The sequence below is a fragment of the Artemia sp. Qi Xiang Cuo genome, chromosome 2, assembly GCF_049724085.1.
Source record: "Artemia sp. Qi Xiang Cuo chromosome 2, ASM4972408v1, whole genome shotgun sequence".
Taxonomy (NCBI): domain Eukaryota; kingdom Metazoa; phylum Arthropoda; class Branchiopoda; order Anostraca; family Artemiidae; genus Artemia; species Artemia sp. Qi Xiang Cuo.
In genome coordinates this window covers 16,884,632-16,894,628 of record NC_142795.1, presented here as the reverse complement: position 1 = coordinate 16,894,628, position 9,997 = coordinate 16,884,632, and the positions used below count along the sequence as shown (strand labels likewise).

At 37.6% G+C, this 9,997-nt stretch overlaps 1 protein-coding gene across 1 annotated transcript in view; it reads left to right on the top strand.

Moving 5' to 3' along the window:
• Positions 1–3,256: 3,256 nt before the first annotated feature.
• LOC148954950 (uncharacterized) overlaps positions 3,257–9,997 on the top strand; it is a 75,369-nt gene continuing 68,628 nt past the window's right edge. Inside the window, exon 1 of the mRNA XM_089099353.1 lies at positions 3,257–3,382. The gene's annotated coding sequence lies outside the window, so the exon portion shown is untranslated. The remainder of the gene's footprint in view (positions 3,383–9,997) is intronic.

The window sequence follows — 9,997 nt, the reverse complement described above, 5'->3', positions numbered from 1 at the left end:
TGTTTGCCCCTTACTCATTACTTCGTTCTTTACGCTAAAGTTTTTTTTTACTTTCGTCAGAGCTATTTATTTTAATTAACGGCCTTTATGATTAATGTGTCACTATCAAAGAATTGGAACGAAATTTGAATTTAGAGTAAAGAACGAGGTACTGACTAAGAGGATAACCTCCTAATGCATGTAATAAAAATATCCGAATGTATAAGTTCGAATATAGAATTTGTAAGTTAATTCAGAACAAAATTTCAAGAAAGTCATTTAGCAAAAAAAAAGTAAAATAACTTCACAAATTTTTCTTTGATTATTCATGTACGGTGAGCCAAAATAAAATCTGCATTAATTCAAAAAGTTCAGAAATTAAATACAAAAACAAGTATTTTACCTGAAAGTAAGGAGCAACATTAAGACTTAAAACGAACAGAAATTATTCTGTATATGAAAGGGGCTGGCCCCTCCTCAGCCCCTTGCTCTTTACGCTAAAGTTTGACTCTGTCTCACAACTTTGTTTTTTTTTAAACAATAAAAAAATTTGCGTAAAGAGCGAGGGGTTGTGGAGGGGGCAGCCCCTTCCATACACAGAGTGATTTCTGTTTGTTTTAAGTTTTAATATCGCTCCTTACTTTCAGTTAAAAGACTTGTTTTTTTTTTAATCAAGTACAAAATTCGAAACAGGATGCAGCTTAAAATGCTTAACTCTACTATGACAATCCAACTTGGGCTAAATTGCCAGGGAAAGTGCTTCAGGGACTTTGATCCTACACCCGCTATGCTGAGTAGATTTACCATTGACATGTATGACATTAAAAAACCGTCCAATGACAATGAAAATGAAACTGTTGAGTAAATTTTGTGTGATATAGAAGGATGGTTTGCTGTTTAAATTTGAAGATGATCTTGAATACTAGTCGAAGATTAATACAATATATAATTGAAAAATCATATATCATTATATCAGTCATCCGATCAACATTTTGAGATAGCCATTTTGTTCAGCACCGTCGAAAAATATAGTAACTATGTCTTTGAGGATGATTGATTCCCCCACAATCCCCGGGGGAAGGTCTACAAGTTATGAACATTGCCAATTGTTCACATATAGTAGGCTTATTGATTATTGGGAAGCATAGCTATGTTTTCAGGGTTGATTTTTTTGGTAGTTGGGGGGTGGGGGTGGAGTGGGGTTGGGTGTTACATGGGAGGATCTTTCCATGTAGGATGTATTCGCCCCTTACTCATTACTTCGTTCTTTACGCTAAAGTTTTTTTTACTTTCATCAGAGCTATTTATTCTAATTAACGGCCTTTATGATTAATGAGTCACTCTTAAAGAATTGGAACGAAATTTGAATTTAGCGTAAAGAACGAGGTACTGACTAAGAGGAGAACCCCCTAATATATGTAATAAAAATATACGAATATAGAAGTTCTAATATAGAATTTTTAAGTTAAGTCAGAACAAAATTTCGAGAAAGCCATTTAGCCAAAAAAAAACAGTAAAATCAATTCGCAAATTTTTTTTTGATTATTAATGTACGGTGAGCAAAAATAAAATCTGCATTAATTCAAAAAGTTCAGAAATTAAATACAGAAACAAGTATTTTACCTGAAAGAAAAGAGCAAGATTAAGACTTAAAACGAATAGAAATTATACTGTATATGACAGGGGCCGGCCCCTCCTCAACCCCTCGTTCTTTACGCTAAAGTTAGACTCTGTCTCACAGCTTTGTTTTTTTTAACAATAAAAAAATTTGCGTAAAGAGCGAGGGGTTGAGGAAGGGGGAGCCCTTTCAATACACAAAGTGATTTCTGTTTGTTTTAAGTTTCAGTGTCGCACATTACTTTCAGTTAAAAGACTTGTTTTTTTTATTTAATAAAGTAAAAAATTCGAAACAGGATGCAGCTCAAAATGCTTAAATCTAATATTACAATACATATTGGGCTAAATTTACAGGGAAAGTGCAGTAGGGACTTCGATCCTACACCCGCTGTGCTAAGTAGATTTACCGTTGACATGCATGACATCAGAAAACCGTCCAATGACAATGAAAATGAAACTGTTGAGTAAATTTTGTGTGATATAGAAGGATGGTTTACTGTTTAACTTTGAAGATGATCTTGAATACTAGTCGAAGATCAATACAATATATGATTGAAAAATTTACAAAGCTGATTCGAATTTTATTAAAAGGAAAACACAAATAAAATAACAATCGGAACTGTTGAAAGGCCTTGCCAAACTTAATTATGTATCATATGAATGTCTTTAGCTTCTGTTTCATGACAAAATCTAATAACATTATCTTTAGCCTGAAATTTTATAGATTGTTTTATTAATAATAGCCAATCTAATTTTCTTTCTTTGGCTTGGTCGCTCTAATTCATATTTTGAAAACTACGAAAAATTTTGTTATTATAAATAAGTTTGAGAATTTATGTGTTTTTGAAGTTTAGAATTGCAATGTCATAAAAACATTGTATAAAGAAGTACACTTTGATGTCACTTACCTAAATGACATATTGGAGAGGTGTGACCTTCAAGGATTATGCTTCTCTTTAGTTCTAAGTTTAGTTAGAAGATCCTGTCTATTAGTTGTCTTTGTGAAATGCGCCTTTAACTTTTACGTTTTTGTATAACTTATCTATATTGCAAGACCAGTATACTGAGTACCTACTTTTTTTAGTTCTTTAATCACAATTTCTATTGTTGATAGGGAATAATTCAGCATATTAGCCAGAAAGTAATGTAAAATACCACCTTAGATGTTGGCAAGTATTTTTTTTTTATTTCTTTAACCACAATTTATATTGTTGATAGAGAATAATTCAGCATATTAGACATAAATTAATGTAAAGTACCACTTTAGATGTTGGCAAGTTTTTTTTTAAGATCTTCTTTAATTCCCTCTTTATCTTATTCTCTGACATGACAGAAAACTAAGAAAAATATCTTTCTTGTCAAGCCAGATTTCAGAACAGGGAGCCGAAATCTGTCAATGAAGACTGAATCCTGCCAATTTTGAGTTCTAGTATTATGAAAAGCAAAATTCAGACTATCTGGTAGCATTGTCTCTGAATTTCTTTTTTTTTTCTTTTTTTTTTTTTTTTTTCACTCATCCCTGCAAGATCTAATTTACCCTGAATCTGGAACTCCACCCAAAAAAATATGTAGCGAAAATGCGCCGTTGGCACATTTTCGCTTCCCTTGGTGCGCTATCTAAAGTCAAGCACCTGGTATCACTGGAAACGAACGCAGTTATTGAAGAGTGACAAAACTAGAAGGTCAGTTAGGGTACCTTAAATTACATAAAATTGCAGCTTGGAGTGAATTTAAGGATTTTCATTATTGCAAAACAAGAAAATTTTGAAGGCTAGACCATTAAGAGGTATGTCTTCTTCATATTTATACTACTTTCCTCTACAGCAAATAGAATTTGGACAAATATTCAAGCCTACAGCTAGTTATAGCCTAATGTAGATTTGAGTAGGCCTAGGCTAGAAAAAAGGGTAAAATTCTACTTTAGGATATCTTAAAGAGCAGTTAGGTTAAGGAAATGAAACTTTCAGGGATGGGTCTAAATGTTGAAGTATGTCCTGGGAAGGTAGGCTATTTTGAAGTACCTACATCCACTCCTTCTCCCTCTAGAGGGTCCTGAAATTTGCCTACATGACAGGTCTGTTTTATCATAACCTCAAACTTCTATTGATACCTATTGAAATTTTGACAAACAACATTTTATACCTTAATTTTCAGTTAGGCTAGCCTATCAGTTTCTTTTTCTCTGGCTTTAGTTCTGAAAATGCAATTCCTTTTGTTTGAGTAGAATTGTAAGCCATATCAATGTTTTTTTTTCAAAATTTAGGCAATGTATTTGCACATCTTGAAAACTTCATAGGCTAAATTGGGATTAGACAAAGTTGTGAAGCTGAAAACAATTTTGTTGCACTTCATTTAAGTAGAAGATCTATTTTGCAAGGTTTTACTTTGATAACACACAGATTTTTAAAGGCCATCAAAGGTCAGGACCCTCTAAAGGGAGAAAGGTACTTCAAAATACCTTCCCAGGACATACTTTAGCCTGTAGAACCATCCGTGAAAGTTTCATGTTCCTAACCCAACCCCTTTCCAAGGGGCATCCACCACATGGCTAATATGGGAGTAAAGTTTATTTGTGATGTAAATGGATGTTAGCCTATATTTAGATTGAGGATGCAATTCTAGGTATATATTTCCACATTAGGGGATAGGGGTATATATTCTGTGAATATTTAGGTTCTAAGAAATTCATGAATTTCTTAGAAAAACAAGGAAAAGATAAAGGCTCTCCCCCTGGAAAATGTGTTAACTAGGATTATTATGGAGTAAGAATTGTTTTCCTAATAAGGTTCCTTGTGTCCAGCTGGACTCCTAGGCATAACATACTGGTTGGCTAATTTAAAGACTTGTATATATATAAACTGTCAAATTAGCCATCTGGTAGTGTAGAAAGTCTCAATGTTTATTCATTTGAAATAGAAACCCAGGTCACCTAGAACAGAAAGGTAAGAATATTACATCCTTCCTCCTTTCCAAACTAGCAAGGTGGTACAAAAATATAATAAAAAAATTCCACTTTTAAATACTAAACACACTACCATAATACATTACTCTATTTCTTTATGAGGAGGCGCTAGGCTTGCTCCCCTTTTTTTTCACAATGTTCACTTAACTTCTGAAAAACAGGGGGGTGGTGGTATTCCTTTAATTCACCGATTACCATTTCACAGGTTAAGCCTCTGGAATGGATTCACAGCGTGACCAGTACAGGTTATGTAGGGGTTATCATGGAGTTCTGTATGGGTCACGTGACTGGTGCTTGGTACAGGTATGGGCCTGTTAAATGTTGGGCTATGAACGCAAGTGAAGGGTTTCAGATAGTTTTCATCTGGTGTTCTAGGGACGGGGGTAGGCATTGTTTCTGATAGACTCAGTGGTGTGGTTGGAGCATCTGTATGGGGAATCTCTTCAGTTGTGGTGGCATCTGGTGACTGAGGTTGCTGACAGACTATCTTTATGTGGTGCCTGTTCCTTCTGTAGGTTGTTCTATCGTTTGTCTTGACTATGTAGGATCTGGGATTCACATCTGCTCTTCTGACAATGCCTGCCTGCCAGAGTTTGCTATGGATTTGGGCCTGTACAGGTTGTCCAATTTGTAGGGGTTTCAGTTGCTTTGACTGTCGATCATAGTACTTGCTCTGGCGTGACTGTTGCTTCATTCGATTCTGTTGAAATTGCTTGTGGTGAATGGTCTGGTGCAAGCAATTCTTTGGTGCATGGGACTATTGATCTGAGATTTCTGCTCATTAGCAATTGTGATGGTGAGGCCAGACCATCAACTGGGGTGTTCCTGTACTCTAGCAACACCAGCTCAAAATCATTTCCAGCAATATCGGTTTTACTCAGGATATCTTTGGCCGTCTGTATGGACCTTTCTGCCAATCCGTTTGATTGGAAATGTGGTGAGGATGTGGTCGGAGATATTTCCTAATCTAATATGAATTTTTGGAAGATGGATGATGTAAATTGTGGGCCATTGTTGGTAATGAGCATATGAGGAATTCCATAACAAGCAAAGTGCTTTTTCAGGTACAGAATTATTTGGTGAGCATATGTACTGCTTCCCAATCTGTCGACTTTGAAAAATCGACAGTAATGAGGAAGTATTCTCTGTTTTTGTAAAAGAGGTCACAACCAATTTTCTCCCATGGTAAGTCAGGGATGTCATGTGGCATCAAGGGCTCTTTCTGGTTGGAGTTATGGAGTCTGGTGCATGCATAGCAGTGTTTGATATGTTCTTCAATATCTTTTGTCATCCTTGGCCAAAAAATGACTGAGCGAGCATGCTGTTTAGTTTTTTTGATACCCAGATGTGATGCGTGTATGCAGTTGAGGATATCTTTGCAGGAGTTTTTGGGTATGACCAGGCAATCAGGGTATGACCAGGGTTTCTTCAGGATGCCAGCTCAACCAATTGAGTGTCAGCTGCTGTCTCTTGTTTGAGCTTTTTAAGTCTGTCATTGCTGATTGGTTGGATTGACATAACCTAATGCACATATGATTATATCTCTTTTTGCATCTCTCCATCCTCTTCAGGGAGATGCATGCGTGACAGGGCATTGACAACTGGACTCTCTTTGCCTGGGTGGAATGTTATGGTGAAGTTGTATGGTTGGATTTTCAGTAGCATCCGCTGGAGTCTCAGTGACGACTTTGATATTGGGCAATTCAGGATTACTTGGAGAGGCTTGTGATCTGATTATGAACTTCTGGCCATAGAGGTACTGGTGGTAGTGTATGCAGCCGAAGAGAATAGCATATAGTTCCTTTTCTATCTGCAAGTAGTTCTGCTTGGTGGTGTTCAACAAGCGTGATGCAAAGGAGATTGACTTCCCATTTTGAATAAGGGTGGCTCCTAGGCCAAACTTCAAAGCGTCAACTTGTAGTTTGATGTTCCCTGCTTTTGGATCAAAAAATGTCAATGAGCTGCAAATGGATTCTTTGATGTTGTTCAATGCTATATTGTGTTGTGGCTCCCACTTGAGCTGTCGCTGTTTTGCCAGGTTACATAGGGGCTGATTTAGTGATGCTAGATTGGGAATGTACCTTGCTAGGTAGGTCATCATTCCCAGTATGGTCTGTAGTTCATCCTTGGTAGATGGGGGTCTCATTTCTTTCAGTGCATAGACTTTTTGTGGGTCTGGGTGGATACCACCTTTTGATATTATGTGTCCAAAGTATGGTATGCTGTTGCACCAGAACACACATTTTTTTAGGTTGAATTTCACAGTCCTTTCGCATGCTCTGATTAGTGCACTGTGAACATTTGCGTCGTGCTCCTCTATGGTTTCCCCAGATATAATGATGTCATTGACTATGACAGAAAAACCTCTAATGCCTTCAAATGCCTCTTCCATACAGTGTTGAAATTCATCCTGCACTGAAATCAACCCAAATGGCATGTGTTTGAACATGTATTGGCCATATGGAGTGTTAAATGTTGTTAGTTGAGATGATTTGTTGTCAAGGATGAGAGATCAATATCCATGACGGGTGTCCAGCTTGGTGAAAAATTTAGCACCAGAGTGTTTTAGTATTGCTTCGTCAAATGTGGGCATTGGGTGGTGGGGTCTTTTGATGGTCTTGTTCAGGTCCTGTGGGTCAATGCAGACCCAAAGGCTTTTCGACCACAACTGCAGCATTTACCCAATCTGTGGGGTAAGTAACCTTTTTGATGACCCCAAGTGCTTCATTTTTTTAATCATACTGTCTATTTCCTTCTTGAACCTGTTTTGGAGAGATATTAGGATGTGTCTGGCTGGTACAGCCTTAGGTTTGGTTCCTTCTTTGAGTGTTATATAATATATATATATATATATATAATATATATATAATATAATAATATAATATATATTGAAAACCCGTCGTATACAAAATGTACAATGACAGAGTATACAAAAATACGAAAAGAGGAGACAAAATGATAATAATAACAGCAAAAGCAACAACCTCTTAAATAGTATACAAAATAGTACAAAAAGTGGAAACTGAAAGCTAGCATACTCAAAGATTACAACAGAAACAACAACTTCTTCGAAAATAGCAACAAAGACAACAACTTTTGAAAAAAAAGGAAACAAAAGGGAAAATTAAACAAGCAAACTTGCCCACTCGTGCTTTAGAATTGCTGGTTTTGTTTTTTGCCGGCTAATAAGTGTCTCAACAGCTAGATTTGGGTCCGCTAGGTTATAGCTATTTTTTCATCAGAAAACTATTTTTTGTCCAAGGTGGCAATTTTAGTAGGTACTTTGCAAAACGGAAAAATAAAGAGCGGATTTTAAACTTTTCACCGTTTCCAATAAATTCCAGAAAGGGGTCACATATAATATATGTGGCAGAGCAGTAGCGTTGTAAATACTTGCCGGTAGTGGACGGTTAAATCTCAGAGTGGATTTAACGATCAAAGTATAGGAGCTGGAAATTCGCCGTTCAAGATGTGAGATCAGGAGGGAACAGGTATGCTGTAATGAGGAACCTATTGGAAGCCCCAGATATACTATTTTATCAACTGGTTTTACTGAGCAATCACCTAGTGTGATATTAGTAGGAGGGTCATTCTTCCAATTATAAAGCAAAACTTCCGACTTTTGGGAGTTAAATCTCAGACCGACTTTCTCGTAGTTGGACTGCAGACATGAGAATATTTCTGAAAGGCGGTTAAGCGTCCGGCTGAGATTCAGCGTGTCATCGGCATAGCATACTAGGGAGATATTGATGGAACTGAAAATACATGATGGACAGCTACTTTCATGCTTAATACTTGAGCGATTGAAGAAATTGGGGGATAAAACTGCTCTATGAGAGGCACCCGTACGGACTGGTATCAAGGCTGGCCGTGGGGCTGGTGGAAGGCCTGTATCGGGAGGGAACTTGAGTTACACGCAAAGGCGAGAATAAATATCACAAAAAGCCCGGATGATATTTGGGTTCACTCCTCTTTTAGCTGAGTTTAGCAACATACGTGCATGAATCAATGAATCAAACGCTCTCTGCAGGTCTAAGCCCCCGATCGCTAGACTTTCTCCTGATTTGTGCGCATCCAGGAGAGCATATGCAACGACATGGAGCGCTTCCGCACAACCAATGCCGCGAAACTCAGTGTTATGTGACACTCACCTTCAAGCTGTCCTATACCTTGAAATACATCTTTGTATTCTTTGATGAATGAGTTTGGTTTTGTCACAGTAAGCATCAGCTTAATTAATTTTAGTTTCTTGCTGGTTTCAAAGCCTAGGATTGGGACGGGGGCGTCTTTCACTATGAAGAAGGGCTGTGTCTCAGTGCATCCGTTGGTATATGTGCAGTTAAGGCTGCAAACGCCAAGCGTTGGGATCTTCTATCCTCCAAAATTAGTAAGAATTTGTAGCATCTTATTGACTTTGGGCCTTGGTTTGAGGGTATTAAAAAATGTTTCAGGTATGATGTTGGCCTGTGCACCCATGTCAATTTTGAAAGTGATACTGATGTGTTTGTTGATTATGAGCTTCACACATGGTTGATCATCACCTTTGTTCATGTTTATGGTGTCAATGAAGAGCTCATCATTGCTGTCTGGTTGATGCTCGTTTGTTTGATGTTGTTGATTTATTATGTTCACCACCTTTTGGCTGCTTTTGCACACCCTTGCAAAATGGTTTGGTTTGTCACAGTTATTGCATCTTTTTTCCTTTTGCGGGGCATTTGTGGGAAGGTGAATAATCCCCTCCTCAGAAATAGCATTGTCTTACAGATGGGGCATGGTTTGAATTCTTTGCCCTCCTGACAAAATCCACTTCATGCTTTATGCATGTTTCTTGATAAGCTTGGCTGCCACAAGTATCAGGCTGTGACATTGTCCCGAGCTGCACCTGGGTTTCTATATGTGTTTGCACTATAGTAATTGCTTGTGACAGAGTTAGATTGGAACCTGCTCTGACTTTTGCTGAAGAGATGCCACATACAAGTCGGTCTCTTACCATTTCATCTCTCATGGCTGTTGTGGAATATGCACATTCACGAGCCAAAAGATTCAGATCAGTTATGAATTGATCCACTGTTTCACCATCTTGTTGATCACGCTTATGAAAAAGATATCTTTGAAACACTGTATTGCACTGAGGGAGGAAATTTTCACTGAACTTGTCCATGTATAGTAGAACTTTGTCCTGTTCATCAGCTGTAATTGTAAAGGTACTAAAAATGTCTCGCCCTTTATCTCCAAGCCAGATCAGCAGGAAGGCGCATTGCACTTTTTCTGTCTTTCCGCTAAGGGGTCCTTGGAACATCAGTTTTGCATGATTCTTAAATCTTGTCCATGCCTCTTTAAGGTTATCACTTGTCCAGTCCATTGTAGGGTATGAGATATTGGCTTCCATGTTGTTTTAGAGGATCTGACACCATGTAGAAAGTCTCAATGTTTATTCAT